The sequence below is a fragment of the Drosophila sechellia genome, chromosome X (assembly GCF_004382195.2).
Source record: "Drosophila sechellia strain sech25 chromosome X, ASM438219v1, whole genome shotgun sequence".
In the NCBI taxonomy this organism is placed as follows: Eukaryota; Metazoa; Arthropoda; class Insecta; order Diptera; family Drosophilidae; genus Drosophila; species Drosophila sechellia.
The window spans coordinates 17223910-17240672 of record NC_045954.1 but is presented as its reverse complement, the minus strand read 5'-3'; the positions used below and the strand labels follow the sequence as shown (position 1 = coordinate 17240672).

Genomic DNA, 16763 nt, shown 5'->3' with positions numbered 1-16763 from the left:
ATTATATATATTCGATCTTACTTACATTTATACATATAAATATGTATGCAGAAGGCATGCATATGTTGTGTAGCTGTTGACGGTCTTTTGGGTATTTATGAATTGAATTTATTAATAATTTGAATCGTTGAACGAGCGCAATGGAAAAGCAGGAGGTCCTGGGAAACGTGGCCAATGTGGTCAGGGCCCTGATCCCATCAGCTAAGCCGCCGGTCGAGCTGCGGTCCATCGTCGAAGATTACATGGAGATCGAGGGTGAGACGATACCCTTTCGCAGGCTGGGCCACTCGAATGACCAAGAGCTGCTTAAGGATACGAATCAGTTCAACTCTGGCGGTGTTTGACAATGACGGCGGTCCGGCTTCTGCTAATTTGGATCCTTATTCTGTGGTTGGTTGTGGTACTTATTGCAGTAAGTAAATCTCTAGAAAATGTTCGTGGGCTGCGTACCATACGCAAGTATAACGCCAGCACAGAACACTTTGTGATTCCATATCGGCAATCAGGCGTTCATCACAGTATATTGTCGCTATCCAACAAGCTGACAATTTACAAACAGATCTTAGCACCAAACTGGAAGTATGGGTGCCAAATCTGGGGCTTGGCATGCGACAGCCAAATCAAAAGGATCCAGGCTATTCAAAATAAGGTAGCAAGACTTATCACCGGCTGCGAGTGGTTTGTTCGAGACCTGAAACTCGCAACGGTATTTGACGAAATAAACCAGCCCTCGAGCAGATACCATGACAGGCTGGAGCGCCACAGAAATCGGCTGGCCAGCGCTCTAAACAGATCTCGCCCACCAAGGAGGCTCAATAGAAGGCAACCGCGGGATCTCATTACCCGATCTCCTTTGACAAGGGTCAGCAGAAGCTGACGCTTATCTTAAATCCTATTTGTTATATGTGATTGTTATGTAATTGTAGTAAAATTACTGTAAATTTAAAAAAGCTAACTATAGTTAGCCGGCGAGCCCAAATGGGCTGAATTAATAGATAAGAAGGACACAAAGGGGCTTCAAGACTTCCCCGTATACCTTAATAAATAAATTAATAATAAAAACTTGCGTATGGTACGCATGCCAAGCCCCAGATTTGGCACCCATACTTCCAGTTTGGTGCTAAGATCTGTTTGTAAATTGTCAGCTTGTTGGATAGCGACAATATACTGTGATGAACGCCTGATTGCCGATATGGAATCACTAAGTGTTCTGTGCTAGCGTTATACTTGCGTATGGTACGCAAGCCCACGAACATTTTCTAGAGATTTACTTACTGCAATAAGTACCACAACCAAGCACAGAATATGGATCCAAATCAGCAGAAGCAGGTCCGCCGTTATTGCCAAACACAGCCAGAGTATTGGCAGCCGGATTATTGCCAGCAGCAGCAGCACAACCGTCAGCGGGATCAAGAAATAAGGAAAGCAGCTAAGCGCGAGAAGCAGGCTAAAGCAGATCTAACGGACATCATAATCCAAGAGCTGTTGGAGGAGTCATCCATAGAGCAGTAGAATACATCGATTATGATAAAAACCCCCTCCTTTTCCTTGGTCAGACAATCATACAAATCATAAATTTGGTGGGACGAACGCACAAACTCTAGCCGTTGAGCTAGCCGTTGCACTTAGTAGCGAGCAAAAATAGAAAAAATCGGTTCTTTACATCAGGCTTGGCTTGGCTTGACACAAGCTGGTCGCGGGGACCTTGTCGTCGTGCTGCAATGTTATAGAATATTTTCACAAATTCTGAAAAGAAAAGGAGAGGGGAGTTCAATATAGTATTTATTTGTTGTGTACGATGTCACTATGTGTACTATTAACTGTGATGCAGAATGTTTTCCCGCATGTGAGTGTTGGCCCCAGAAGCCGCAGAGTTGCGTTCTAGAGAAGTCACCTAATAAGTTTGGAACCCGAGTCTAAAACCAAAAGGAAATCCCAAGACCTGCTATGCAACCAGGATGGAACTGCAAAAAAGCCCGTAATTAATATCCCACTGAACACCCAGTTGGAACACAAGTCCCTACTCACCACCCATTAGCCCACAACCCCACTCATTGCACCATTAGGCTGCACACGTAACGGAACGGTGGCAACAATCTACAGTCCCTTGCCTATTGTCATTTTATGGTTGTCAACGAGCAAAAATGTATCAACCAGGACGTGTAATTCATTTACAATTTCACTCTGGCAACGAAACAAAGAACCAGGAGTTCCTCTTCACATTAACTCGATCTTTCAATCGGCCGAACCGCGTGCGCTATGATTTATTTACAAGGCGTGGGGTGTGGGGCGTGGCAAGGTGGTTGGCTGTCGACAGGCTGCCCCCGGCATTAGTTTAACGCCAGATAGGAGGGTCACATCCATTCGACATATAGACAAACACGCGGGCCGCCAAAAAGCCGTAACCGCCGACTTTCCGCTTCGACTTGCAACACTTTAATCGCAACTCACAATGAATTTAACAGAACTGAATTTCAAAAAAAGATTCTTACCCAGAGAATTTTAAGCGTAAAATGATTGAAAATGAATTTTATCGAAACTGATTGGCAGGTCGAAAAAATTGAAATTTTGGTCCACACGAATACACGTTTTAACGTTAACGTTTTATTAGAACTGTAATTTTATTTATTTATTTATTATTTGTAAGAATTTTGAATAATATTTTGTCTGATGTGTGTTCCGACTGTCCCAAGTTACGACTGAGGTTCGAAAAACGGAATTGCTAGCTGTATACTTGTACGGCAAACCCCACGCCAACTAGATCGAAAAAAGTTAGATTTGATCAAAACGACGCCGGCGGATTCGCATCCTGGGAAACATCCTTCTGTTAGGTGGGTACGCCACCATGTTTTCCTTTGCCGTTGGCGGTGTGGTAAGTTCATCATATTAAATTAAATATTAATATTCAGCTTATTTAAATTTCTAATAATAAGCATATCGATTTCCAAAGCTTTGTATGTGTCACATTTGTTTAAAAGTTTGAAACAGCTAAAAATAAGCCATGTTTGTCTGTCCGTCCGTATCTCGGGATCTGAGGCACTCTACAGGCTAGAAAGCTATAAGATAAGGTTGCCACACCCCGATCCGAATAACTCCCAAATCAGGAAAACAGCATCTGCTTTGCCCTTGGCTCTGGAACTATAAAAGGAACTATAAAGGTTCAGATTAGACATACAGATCGTAGAGACGCAAGTTTGTTGAGCCATGATGCCACGCCCACTCTAACGCCCACAAGCCGCCAAAAACTGGCACGCCAACACTTTTAAACAATTTTAAAATTTTTATGATTTTAATTCCCAATATCTATCGATATAAATAATAAAATTTCGCGTTTGCATTTTCACTCGCTCAGTAACGGGTATCTCTTGCTCTACTTGTGCTTTAAATACCAAGTAATTGCTTTCTTGACCGTTTTTAAGTTTCTTCCAATTTGGATTTGTGGGTTGGTTAGAATGAAATCAATTTGCACATCTCTACCGGTTCCTTAGCAGAGACTCAAACCAGTGTTCATAACTTTGATGTTAATTTGAAAACATGGAAGAGTAAAGAGTATTTAGAGTGCTTTTAAAATATTTACTCATTTTGTAAATCTCATGTTACCATATTTATTGTATGTAAGTATTATCATTTCATTGACTTCCATAAAATTAGAAATCTAATTATGTAGAATTCGCATGATTCAATGATCAATATTGCGATTATGAGTGCTATTGGTGAGTGCTATTGTCGCTACGGATTTATTTTTATTATCGCGTCTTCAGTCGTTTCTTCAGCTCGGGTTTGGATTTTTTAGAATAACACTATATTCCTGCTTTATTAGTGTTGTCTTGGTCTGTAAAAATCTTTTTAATCACGTTGCTTCCCTTTTAAGCTCTCAATTCAAAATTCATCGATTATTTGGGCGCGATGGAAGCAACCATCACTGTAGAGAGCAAGTACAGTGTCGAGAAGACGCGGATTCGACTTGAACGTCCGTTTGTTCTCTGGCACATCCATTTTGTTCCACACCAACGGCGGAGATCCGGCAAAAACTGGCCTTATACCTCGGTGGGTCCATTAATGAAGGTGATCAGGATGCTGACAGTGCTGCCGATTTCAAGAGGCACTGGTGTATCAAAGATTGTCTCCGGAAGAGCTCTAGCTAGTTCGACATCCTTGGTGGCGCCATTTGGAGCAAAGGGCTCATGAGCCGAACGACAGTTGTTACCCTTAAAACAGCTATTCCCCGCATTACTTGAGTTGATGGTGATCCGTAAGATGATGTTGTCGGTACTGTCGGTACTAAAAAAAGCTGTCAGTAATTCCATTATATATATTCGATCTTACTTACATTTATACATATAAATATGTATGCAGAAGGCATGCATATGTTGTGTAGCTGTTGACGGTCTTTTGGGTATTTATGAATTGAATTTATTAATAATTTGAATCGTTGAACGAGCGCAATGGAAAAGCAGGAGGTCCTGGGAAACGTGGCCAATGTGGTCAGGGCCCTGATCCATCAGCTAAGCCGCCGGTCGAGCTGCGGTCCATCGTCGAAGATTACATGGAGATCGAGGGTGAGACGATACCCTTTCGCAGGCTGGGCCACTCGAATGACCAAGAGCTGCTTAAGGATACGAATCAGTTCAACTCTGGCGGTGTTTGACAATGACGGCGGTCCGGCTTCTGATGATTTGGATCCTTATTCTGTGGTTGGTTGTGGTACTTATTGCAGTAAGTAAATCTCTAGAAAATGTTCGTGGGCTGCGTACCATACGCAAGTATAACGCCAGCACAGAACACTTTGTGATTCCATATCGGCAATCAGGCGTTCATCACAGTATATTGTCACTATCCAACAAGCTGACAATTTACAAACAGATCTTAGCACCAAACTGGAAGTATGGGTGCCAAATCTGGGGCTTGGCATGCGACAGCCAAATCAAAAGGATCCAGGCTATTCAAAATAAGGTAGCAAGACTTATCACCGGCTGCGAGTGGTTTGTTCGAGACCTGAAACTCGCAACGGTATTTGACGAAATAAACCAGCCCTCGAGCAGATACCATGACAGGCTGGAGCGCCACAGAAATCGGCTGGCCAGCGCTCTAAACAGATCTCGCCCACCAAGGAGGCTCAATAGAAGGCAACCGCGGGATCTCATTACCCGATCTCCTTTGACAAGGGTCAGCAGAAGCTGACGCTTATCTTAAATCCTATTTGTTATATGTGATTGTTATGTAATTGTAGTAAAATTACTGTAAATTTAAAAAAGCTAACTATAGTTAGCCGGCGAGCCCAAATGGGCTGAATTAATAGATAAGAAGGACACAAAGGGGCTTCAAGACTTCCCCGTATACCTTAATAAATAAATTAATAATAAAAACTTGCGTATGGTACGCATGCCAAGCCCCAGATTTGGCACCCATACTTCCAGTTTGGTGCTAAGATCTGTTTGTAAATTGTCAGCTTGTTGGATAGCAACAATATACTGTGATGAACGCCTGATTGCCGATATGGAATCACTAAGTGTTCTGTGCTAGCGTTATACTTGCGTATGGTACGCAAGCCCACGAACATTTTCTAGAGATTTACTTACTGCAATAAGTACCACAACCAAGCACAGAATATGGATCCAAATCAGCAGAAGCAGGTCCGCCGTTATTGCCAAACACAGCCAGAGTATTGGCAGCCGGATTATTGCCAGCAGCAGCAGCACAACCGTCAGCGGGATCAAGAAATAAGGAAAGCAGCTAAGCGCGAGAAGCAGGCTAACGCAGATCTAACGGACATCATAATCCAAGAGCTGTTGGAGGAGTCATCCATAGAACAGTAGAATACATCGATTATGATAAAAACCCACTCCTTTTCCTTGGTCAGACAATCATACAAATCATAAATTTGGTGGGACGAACGCACAAACTCTAGCCGTTGAGCTAGCCGTTGCACTTAGTAGCGAGCAAAAATAGAAAAAATCGGTTCTTTACATCAGGCTTGGCTTGGCTTGACACAAGCTGGTCGCGGGGACCTTGTCGTCGTGCTGCAATGTTATAGAATATTTTCACAAATTCTGAAAAGAAAAGGAGAGGGGAGTTCAATATAGTATTTATTTGTTGTGTACGATGTCACTATGTGTACTATTAACTGTGATGCAGAATGTTTTCCCGCATGTGAGTGTTGGCCCCAGAAGCCGCAGAGTTGCGTTCTAGAGAAGTCACCTAATAAGTTTGGAACCCGAGTCTAAAACCAAAAGGAAATCCCAAGACCTGCTATGCAACCAGGATGGAACTGCAAAAAAGCCCGTAATTAATATCCCACTGAACACCCAGTTGGAACACAAGTCCCTACTCACCACCCATTAGCCCACAACCCCACTCATTGCACCATTAGGCTGCACACGTAACGGAACGGTGGCAACAATCTACAGTCCCTTGCCTATTGTCATTTTATGGTTGTCAACGAGCAAAAAATGTATCAACCAGGACGTGTAATTCATTTACAATTTCACTCTGGCAACGAAACAAAGAACCAGGAGTTCCTCTTCACATTAACTCGATCTTTCAATCGGCCGAACCGCGTGCGCTATGATTTATTTAATTGTCAGCGCTTGAATGACGTCATTACAAGGCGTGGGGTGTGGGGCGTGGCAAGGTGGTTGGCTGTCGACAGGCTGCCCCCGGCATTAGTTTAACGCCAGATAGGAGGGTCACATCCATTCGACATATAGACAAACACGCGGGCCGCCAAAAAGCCGTAACCGCCGACTTTCCGCTTCGACTTGCAACACTTTAATCGCAACTCACAATGAATTTAACAGAACTGAATTTCAAAAAAAGATTCTTACCCAGAGAATTTTAAGCGTAAAATGATTGAAAATGAATTTTATCGAAACTGATTGGCAGGTCGAAAAAAATTGAAATTTTGGTCCACACGAATACACGTTTTAACGTTAACGTTTTATTAGAACTGTAATTTTATTTATTTATTTATTATTTGTAAGAATTTTGAATAATATTTTGTCTGATGTGTGTTCCGACTGTCCCAAGTTACGACTGAGGTTCGAAAAACGGAATTGCTAGCTGTATACTTGTACGGCAAACCCCACGCCAACTAGATCGAAAAAAGTTAGATTTGATCAAAACGACGCCGGCGGATTCGCATCCTGGGAAACATCCTTCTGTTAGGTGGGTACGCCACCATGTTTTCCTTTGCCGTTGGCGGTGTGGTAAGTTCATCATATTAAATTAAATATTAATATTCAGCTTATTTAAATTTCTAATAATAAGCATATCGATTTCCAAAGCTTTGTATGTGTCACATTTGTTTAAAAGTTTGAAACAGCTAAAAATAAGCCATGTTTGTCTGTCCGTCCGTATCTCGGGATCTGAGGCACTCTACAGGCTAGAAAGCTATAAGATAAGGTTGCCACACCCCGATCCGAATAACTCCCAAATCAGGAAAACAGCATCTGCTTTGCCCTTGGCTCTGGAACTATAAAAGGAACTATAAAGGTTCAGATTAGACATACAGATCGTAGAGACGCAAGTTTGTTGAGCCATGATGCCACGCCCACTCTAACGCCCACAAGCCGCCAAAAACTGGCACGCCAACACTTTTAAACAATTTTAAAATTTTTATGATTTTAATTCCCAATATCTATCGATATAAATAATAAAATTTCGCGTTTGCATTTTCACTCGCTCAGTAACGGGTATCTCTTGCTCTACTTGTGCTTTAAGTGCCGTTTTTAAGTTTCTTCCAATTTGGATTTGTGGGTTGGTTAGAATGAAATCAATTTGCACATCTCTAGCGGTTCCTTAGCAGAGACTCAAACCAGTGTTCATAACTTTGATGTTAATTTGAAAACATGGAAGAGTAAAGAGTATTTAGAGCGATTTTAAAATATTTACTCATTTTGTAAATCTCATGTTACAATATTTATTGTATGTAAGTATTATCATTTCATTGACTTCCATAAAATTAGAAATCTAATTATGTAGAATTCGCATGATTCAATGATCAATATTGCGATTATGAGTGCTATTGGTGAGTGCTATTGTCGCTACGGATTTATTTTTATTATCGCGTCTTCAGTCGTTTCTTCAGCTCGGGTTTGGATTTTTTAGAATAACACTATATTCCTGCTTTATTAGTGTTGTCTTGGTCTGTAAAAATCTTTTTAATCACGTTGCTTCCCTTTTAAGCTCTCAATTCAAAATTCATCGATTATTTGGGCGCGATGGAAGCAACCATCACTGTAGAGAGCAAGTACAGTGTCGAGAAGACGCGGATTCGACTTGAACGTCCGTTTGTTCTCTGGCACATCCATTTTGTTCCACACCAACGGCGGAGATCCGGCAAAAACTGGCCTTATACCTCGGTGGGTCCATTAATGAAGGTGATCAGGATGCTGACAGTGCTGCCGATTTCAAGAGGCACTGGTGTATCAAAGATTGTCTCCGGAAGAGCTCTAGCTAGTTCGACATCCTTGGTGGCGCCATTTGGAGCAAAGGGCTCATGAGCCGAACGACAGTTGTTACCCTTAAAACAGCTATTCCCCGCATTACTTGAGTTGATGGTGATCCGTAAGATGATGTTGTCGGTACTGTCGGTACTAAAAAAAGCTGTCAGTAATTCCATTATATATATTCGATCTTACTTACATTTATACATATAAATATGTATGCAGAAGGCATGCATATGTTGTGTAGCTGTTGACGGTCTTTTGGGTATTTATGAATTGAATTTATTAATAATTTGAATCGTTGAACGAGCGCAATGGAAAAGCAGGAGGTCCTGGGAAACGTGGCCAATGTGGTCAGGGCCCTGATCCCATCAGCTAAGCCGCCGGTCGAGCTGCGGTCCATCGTCGAAGATTACATGGAGATCGAGGGTGAGACGATACCCTTTCGCAGGCTGGGCCACTCGAATGACCAAGAGCTGCTTAAGGATACGAATCAGTTCAACTCTGGCGGTGTTTGACAATGACGGCGGTCCGGCTTCTGATGATTTGGATCCTTATTCTGTGGTTGGTTGTGGTACTTATTGCAGTAAGTAAATCTCTAGAAAATGTTCGTGGGCTGCGTACCATACGCAAGTATAACGCCAGCACAGAACACTTTGTGATTCCATATCGGCAATCAGGCGTTCATCACAGTATATTGTCGCTATCCAACAAGCTGACAATTTACAAACAGATCTTAGCACCAAACTGGAAGTATGGGTGCCAAATCTGGGGCTTGGCATGCGACAGCCAAATCAAAAGGATCCAGGCTATTCAAAATAAGGTAGCAAGACTTATCACCGGCTGCGAGTGGTTTGTTCGAGACCTGAAACTCGCAACGGTATTTGACGAAATAAACCAGCCCTCGAGAAATCGGCTGGCCAGCGTTCTAAACAGATCTCGCCCACCAAGGAGGCTCAATAGAAGGCAACCGCGGGATCTCATTACCCGATCTCCTTTGACAAGGGTCAGCAGAAGCTGACGCTTATCTTAAATCCTATTTGTTATATGTGATTGTTATGTAATTGTAGTAAAATTACTGTAAATTTAAAAAAGCTAACTATAGTTAGCCGGCGAGCCCAAATGGGCTGAATTAATAGATAAGAAGGACACAAAGGGGCTTCAAGACTTCCCCGTATACCTTAATAAATAAATTAATAATAAAAACTTGCGTATGGTATGCCAAGCCCCAGATTTGGCACCCATACTTCCAGTTTGGTGCTAAGATCTGTTTGTAAATTGTCAGCTTGTTGGATAGCGACAATATACTGTGATGAACGCCTGATTGCCGATATGGAATCACTAAGTGTTCTGTGCTAGCGTTATACTTGCGTATGGTACGCAAGCCCACGAACATTTTCTAGAGATTTACTTACTGCAATAAGTACCACAACCAAGCACAGAATATGGATCCAAATCAGCAGAAGCAGGTCCGCCGTTATTGCCAAACACAGCCAGAGTATTGGCAGCCGGATTATTGCCAGCAGCAGCAGCACAACCGTCAGCGGGATCAAGAAATAAGGAAAGCAGCTAAGCGCGAGAAGCAGGCTAAAGCAGATCTAACGGACATCATAATCCAAGAGCTGTTGGAGGAGTCATCCATAGAACAGTAGAATACATCGATTATGATAAAAACCCACTCCTTTTCCTTGGTCAGACAATCATACAAATCATAAATTTGGTGGGACGAACGCACAAACTCTAGCCGTTGAGCTAGCCGTTGCACTTAGTAGCGAGCAAAAATAGAAAAAATCGGTTCTTTACATCAGGCTTGGCTTGGCTTGACACAAGCTGGTCGCGGGGACCTTGTCGTCGTGCTGCAATGTTATAGAATATTTTCACAAATTCTGAAAAGAAAAGGAGAGGGGAGTTCAATATAGTATTTATTTGTTGTGTACGATGTCACTATGTGTACTATTAACTGTGATGCAGAATGTTTTCCCGCATGTGAGTGTTGGCCCCAGAAGCCGCAGAGTTGCGTTCTAGAGAAGTCACCTAATAAGTTTGGAACCCGAGTCTAAAACCAAAAGGAAATCCCAAGACCTGCTATGCAACCAGGATGGAACTGCAAAAAAGCCCGTAATTAATATCCCACTGAACACCCAGTTGGAACACAAGTCCCTACTCACCACCCATTAGCCCACAACCCCACTCATTGCACCATTAGGCTGCACACGTAACGGAACGGTGGCAACAATCTACAGTCCCTTGCCTATTGTCATTTTATGGTTGTCAACGAGCAAAAATGTATCAACCAGGACGTGTAATTCATTTACAATTTCACTCTGGCAACGAAACAAAGAACCAGGAGTTCCTCTTCACATTAACTCGATCTTTCAATCGGCCGAACCGCGTGCGATATGATTTATTTAATTGTCAGCGCTTGAATGACGTCATTACAAGGCGTGGGGTGTGGGGCGTGGCAAGGTGGTTGGCTGTCGACAGGCTGCCCCCGGCATTAGTTTAACGCCAGATAGGAGGGCCACATCCATTCGACATATAGACAAACACGCGGGCCGCCAAAAAGCCGTAACCGCCGACTTTCCGCTTCGACTTGCAACACTTTAATCGCAACTCACAATGAATTTAACAGAACTGAATTTCAAAAAAAGATTCTTACCCAGAGAATTTTAAGCGTAAAATGATTGAAAATGAATTTTATCGAAACTGATTGGCAGGTCGAAAAAAATTGAAATTTTGGTCCACACGAATACACGTTTTAACGTTAACGTTTTATTAGAACTGTAATTTTATTTATTTATTTATTATTTGTAAGAATTTTGAATAATATTTTGTCTGATGTGTGTTCCGACTGTCCCAAGTTACGACTGAGGTTCGAAAAACGGAATTGCTAGCTGTATACTTGTACGGCAAACCCCACGCCAACTAGATCGAAAAAAGTTAGATTTGATCAAAACGACGCCGGCGGATTCGCATCCTGGGAAACATCCTTCTGTTAGATGGGTACGCCACCATGTTTTCCTTTGCCGTTGGCGGTGTGGTAAGTTCATCATATTAAATTAAATATTAATATTCAGCTTATTTAAATTTCTAATAATAAGCATATCGATTTCCAAAGCTTTGTATGTGTCACATTTGTTTAAAAGTTTGAAACAGCTAAAAATAAGCCATGTTTGTCTGTCCGTCCGTATCTCGGGATCTGAGGCACTCTACAGGCTAGAAAGCTATAAGATAAGGTTGCCACACCCCGATCCGAATAACTCCCAAATCAGGAAAACAGCATCTGCTTTGCCCTTGGCTCTGGAACTATAAAAGGAACTATAAAGGTTCAGATTAGACATACAGATCGTAGAGACGCAAGTTTGTTGAGCCATGATGCCACGCCCACTCTAACGCCCACAAGCCGCCAAAAACTGGCACGCCAACACTTTTAAACAATTTTAAAATTTTTATGATTTTAATTCCCAATATCTATCGATATAAATAATAAAATTTCGCGTTTGCATTTTCACTCGCTCAGTAACGGGTATCTCTTGCTCTACTTGTGCTTTAAGTGCCGTTTTTAAGTTTCTTCCAATTTGGATTTGTGGGTTGGTTAGAATGAAATCAATTTGCACATCTCTAGCGGTTCCTTAGCAGAGACTCAAACCAGTGTTCATAACTTTGATGTTAATTTGAAAACATGGAAGAGTAAAGAGTATTTAGAGCGCTTTTAAAATATTTACTCATTTTGTAAATCTCATGTTAGCATATTTATTGTATGTAAGTATTATCATTTCATTGACTTCCATAAAATTAGAAATCTAATTATGTAGAATTCGCATGATTCAATGATCAATATTGCGATTATGAGTGCTATTGGTGAGTGCTATTGTCGCTACGGATTTATTTTTATTATCGCGTCTTCAGTCGTTTCTTCAGCTCGGGTTTGGATTTTTTGGAATAACACTATATTCCTGCTTTATTAGTGTTGTCTTGGTCTGTAACAATCTTTTTAATCACGTTGCTTCCCTTTTAAGCTCTCAATTCAAAATTCATCGATTATTTGGGCGCGATGGAAGCAACCATCACTGTAGAGAGCAAGTACAGTGTCGAGAAGACGCGGATTCGACTTGAACGTCCGTTTGTTCTCTGGCACATCCATTTTGTTCCACACCAACGGCGGAGATCCGGCAAAAACTGGCCTTATACCTCGGTGGGTCCATTAATGAAGGTGATCAGGATGCTGACAGTGCTGCCGATTTCAAGAGGCACTGGTGTATCAAAGATTGTCTCCGGAAGAGCTCTAGCTAGTTCGACATCCTTGGTGGCGCCATTTGGAGCAAAGGGCTCATGAGCCGAACGACAGTTGTTACCCTTAAAACAGCTATTCCCCGCATTACTTGAGTTGATGGTGATCCGTAAGATGATGTTGTCGGTACTGTCGGTACTAAAAAAAGCTGTCAGTAATTCCATTATATATATTCGATCTTACTTACATTTATACATATAAATATGTATGCAGAAGGCATGCATATGTTGTGTAGCTGTTGACGGTCTTTTGGGTATTTATGAATTGAATTTATTAATAATTTGAATCGTTGAACGAGCGCAATGGAAAAGCAGGAGGTCCTGGGAAACGTGGCCAATGTGGTCAGGGCCCTGATCCCATCAGCTAAGCCGCCGGTCGAGCTGCGGTCCATCGTCGAAGATTACATGGAGATCGAGGGTGAGACGATACCCTTTCGCAGGCTGGGCCACTCGAATGACCAAGAGCTGCTTAAGGATACGAATCAGTTCAACTCTGGCGGTGTTTGACAATGACGGCGGTCCGGCTTCTGCTAATTTGGATCCTTATTCTGTGGTTGGTTGTGGTACTTATTGCAGTAAGTAAATCTCTAGAAAATGTTCGTGGGCTGCGTACCATACGCAAGTATAACGCCAGCACAGAACACTTTGTGATTCCATATCGGCAATCAGGCGTTCATCACAGTATATTGTCGCTATCCAACAAGCTGACAATTTACAAACAGATCTTAGCACCAAACTGGAAGTATGGGTGCCAAATCTGGGGCTTGGCATGCGACAGCCAAATCAAAAGGATGCAGGCTATTCAAAATAAGGTAGCAAGACTTATCACCGGCTGCGAGTGGTTTGTTCGAGACCTGAAACTCGCAACGGTATTTGACGAAATAAACCAGCCCTCGAGCAGATACCATGACAGGCTGGAGCGCCACAGAAATCGGCTGGCCAGCGCTCTAAACAGATCTCGCCCACCAAGGAGGCTCAATAGAAGGCAACCGCGGGATCTCATTACCCGATCTCCTTTGACAAGGGTCAGCAGAAGCTGACGCTTATCTTAAATCCTATTTGTTATATGTGATTGTTATGTAATTGTAGTAAAATTACTGTAAATTTAAAAAAGCTAACTATAGTTAGCCGGCGAGCCCAAATGGGCTGAATTAATAGATAAGAAGGACACAAAGGGGCTTCAAGACTTCCCCGTATACCTTAATAAATAAATTAATAATAAAAACTTGCGTATGGTACGCATGCCAAGCCCCAGATTTGGCACCCATACTTCCAGTTTGGTGCTAAGATCTGTTTGTAAATTGTCAGCTTGTTGGATAGCGACAATATACTGTGATGAACGCCTGATTGCCGATATGGAATCACTAAGTGTTCTGTGCTAGCGTTATACTTGCGTATGGTACGCAAGCCCACGAACATTTTCTAGAGATTTACTTACTGCAATAAGTACCACAACCAAGCACAGAATATGGATCCAAATCAGCAGAAGCAGGTCCGCCGTTATTGCCAAACACAGCCAGAGTATTGGCAGCCGGATTATTGCCAGCAGCAGCAGCACAACCGTCAGCGGGATCAAGAAATAAGGAAAGCAGCTAAGCGCGAGAAGCAGGCTAAAGCAGATCTAACGGACATCATAATCCAAGAGCTGTTGGAGGAGTCATCCATAGAACAGTAGAATACATCGATTATGATAAAAACCCACTCCTTTTCCTTGGTCAGACAATCATACAAATCATAAATTTGGTGGGACGAACGCACAAACTCTAGCCGTTGAGCTAGCCGTTGCACTTAGTAGCGAGCAAAAATAGAAAAAATCGGTTCTTTACATCAGGCTTGGCTTGGCTTGACACAAGCTGGTCGCGGGGACCTTGTCGTCGTGCTGCAATGTTATAGAATATTTTCACAAATTCTGAAAAGAAAAGGAGAGGGGAGTTCAATATAGTATTTATTTGTTGTGTACGATGTCAGCTATTAACTGTGATGCAGAATGTTTTCCCGCATGTGAGTGTTGGCCCCAGAAGCCGCAGAGTTGCGTTCTAGAGAAGTCACCTAATAAGTTTGGAACCCGAGTCTAAAACCAAAAGGAAATCCCAAGACCTGCTATGCAACCAGGATGGAACTGCAAAAAAGCCCGTAATTAATATCCCACTGAACACCCAGTTGGAACACAAGTCCCTACTCACCACCCATTAGCCCACAACCCCACTCATTGCACCATTAGGCTGCACACGTAACGGAACGGTGGCAACAATCTACAGTCCCTTGCCTATTGTCATTTTATGGTTGTCAACGAGCAAAAAATGTATCAACCAGGACGTGTAATTCATTTACAATTTCACTCTGGCAACGAAACAAAGAACCAGGAGTTCCTCTTCACATTAACTCGATCTTTCAATCGGCCGAACCGCGTGCGCTATGATTTATTTAATTGTCAGCGCTTGAATGACGTCATTACAAGGCGTGGGGTGTGGGGCGTGGCAAGGTGGTTGGCTGTCGACAGGCTGCCCCCGGCATTAGTTTAACGCCAGATAGGAGGGTCACATCCATTCGACATATAGACAAACACGCGGGCCGCCAAAAAGCCGTAACCGCCGACTTTCCGCTTCGACTTGCAACACTTTAATCGCAACTCACAATGAATTTAACAGAACTGAATTTCAAAAAAAGATTCTTACCCAGAGAATTTTAAGCGTAAAATGATTGAAAATGAATTTTATCGAAACTGATTGGCAGGTCGAAAAAAATTGAAATTTTGGTCCACACGAATACACGTTTTAACGTTAACGTTTTATTAGAACTGTAATTTTATTTATTTATTTATTATTTGTAAGAATTTTGAATAATATTTTGTCTGATGTGTGTTCCGACTGTCCCAAGTTACGACTGAGGTTCGAAAAACGGAATTGCTAGCTGTATACTTGTACGGCAAACCCCACGCCAACTAGATCGAAAAAAGTTAGATTTGATCAAAACGACGCCGGCGGATTCGCATCCTGGGAAACATCCTTCTGTTAGGTGGGTACGCCACCATGTTTTCCTTTGCCGTTGGCGGTGTGGTAAGTTCATCATATTAAATTAAATATTAATATTCAGCTTATTTAAATTTCTAATAATAAGCATATCGATTTCCAAAGCTTTGTATGTGTCACATTTGTTTAAAAGTTTGAAACAGCTAAAAATAAGCCATGTTTGTCTGTCCGTCCGTATCTCGGGATCTGAGGCACTCTACAGGCTAGAAAGCTATAAGATAAGGTTGCCACACCCCGATCCGAATAACTCCCAAATCAGGAAAACAGCATCTGCTTTGCCCTTGGCTCTGGAACTATAAAAGGAACTATAAAGGTTCAGATTAGACATACAGATCGTAGAGACGCAAGTTTGTTGAGCCATGATGCCACGCCCACTCTAACGCCCACAAGCCGCCAAAAACTGGCACGCCAACACTTTTAAACAATTTTAAAATTTTTATGATTTTAATTCCCAATATCTATCGATATAAATAATAAAATTTCGCGTTTGCATTTTCACTCGCTCAGTAACGGGTATCTCTTGCTCTACTTGTGCTTTAAATACCAAGTAATTGCTTTCTTGACCGTTTTTAAGTTTCTTCCAATTTGGATTTGTGGGTTGGTTAGAATGAAATCAATTTGCACATCTCTACCGGTTCCTTAGCAGAGACTCAAACCAGTGTTCATAACTTTGATGTTAATTTGAAAACATGGAAGAGTAAAGAGTATTTAGAGCGATTTTAAAATATTTACTCATTTTGTAAATCTCATGTTACAATATTTATTGTATGTAAGTATTATCATTTCATTGACTTCCATAAAATTAGAAATCTAATTATGTAGAATTCGCATGATTCAATGATCAATATTGCGATTATGAGTGCTATTGGTGAGTGCTATTGTCGCTACGGATTTATTTTTATTATCGCGTCTTCAGTCGTTTCTTCAGCTCGGGTTTGGATTTTTTAGAATAACACTATATTCCTGCTTTATTAGTGTTGTCTTGGTCTGTAAAAATCTT

The 16763-nt window shown here is 41.9% G+C and overlaps 5 long non-coding RNA genes across 5 annotated transcripts; all 5 read right to left on the bottom strand.

The window, feature by feature from the left end:
* Positions 1 to 1553: 1553 nt before the first annotated feature.
* Positions 1554 to 2847, bottom strand: LOC116802253. Its single transcript, XR_004362619.1, has 2 exons — positions 2493 to 2847; positions 1554 to 1746 (listed from the first exon to the last, which is right to left on the bottom strand). It is a non-coding gene; the product is annotated as an uncharacterized LOC116802253 (long non-coding RNA).
* Positions 2848 to 5659: 2812 nt separating this feature from the next.
* Positions 5660 to 7180, bottom strand: LOC116802252. The gene is made up of 3 exons (XR_004362618.1): positions 6825 to 7180; positions 5844 to 6050; positions 5660 to 5786 (listed from the first exon to the last, which is right to left on the bottom strand). It is a non-coding gene; the product is annotated as an uncharacterized LOC116802252 (long non-coding RNA).
* Positions 7181 to 9939: 2759 nt separating this feature from the next.
* LOC116802133 lies at positions 9940 to 11446 on the bottom strand. The gene is made up of 3 exons (XR_004362499.1): positions 11104 to 11446; positions 10124 to 10330; positions 9940 to 10066 (listed from the first exon to the last, which is right to left on the bottom strand). It is a non-coding gene; the product is annotated as an uncharacterized LOC116802133 (long non-coding RNA).
* Positions 11447 to 12181: 735 nt separating this feature from the next.
* On the bottom strand, positions 12182 to 13361 carry LOC116802141. The gene is made up of 2 exons (XR_004362510.1): positions 12923 to 13361; positions 12182 to 12873 (listed from the first exon to the last, which is right to left on the bottom strand). It is a non-coding gene; the product is annotated as an uncharacterized LOC116802141 (long non-coding RNA).
* An 891-nt stretch (positions 13362 to 14252) lies between these two features.
* On the bottom strand, positions 14253 to 15765 carry LOC116802138. Its single transcript, XR_004362507.1, has 3 exons — positions 15410 to 15765; positions 14437 to 14643; positions 14253 to 14379 (listed from the first exon to the last, which is right to left on the bottom strand). It is a non-coding gene; the product is annotated as an uncharacterized LOC116802138 (long non-coding RNA).
* Positions 15766 to 16763: the final 998 nt, after the last annotated feature.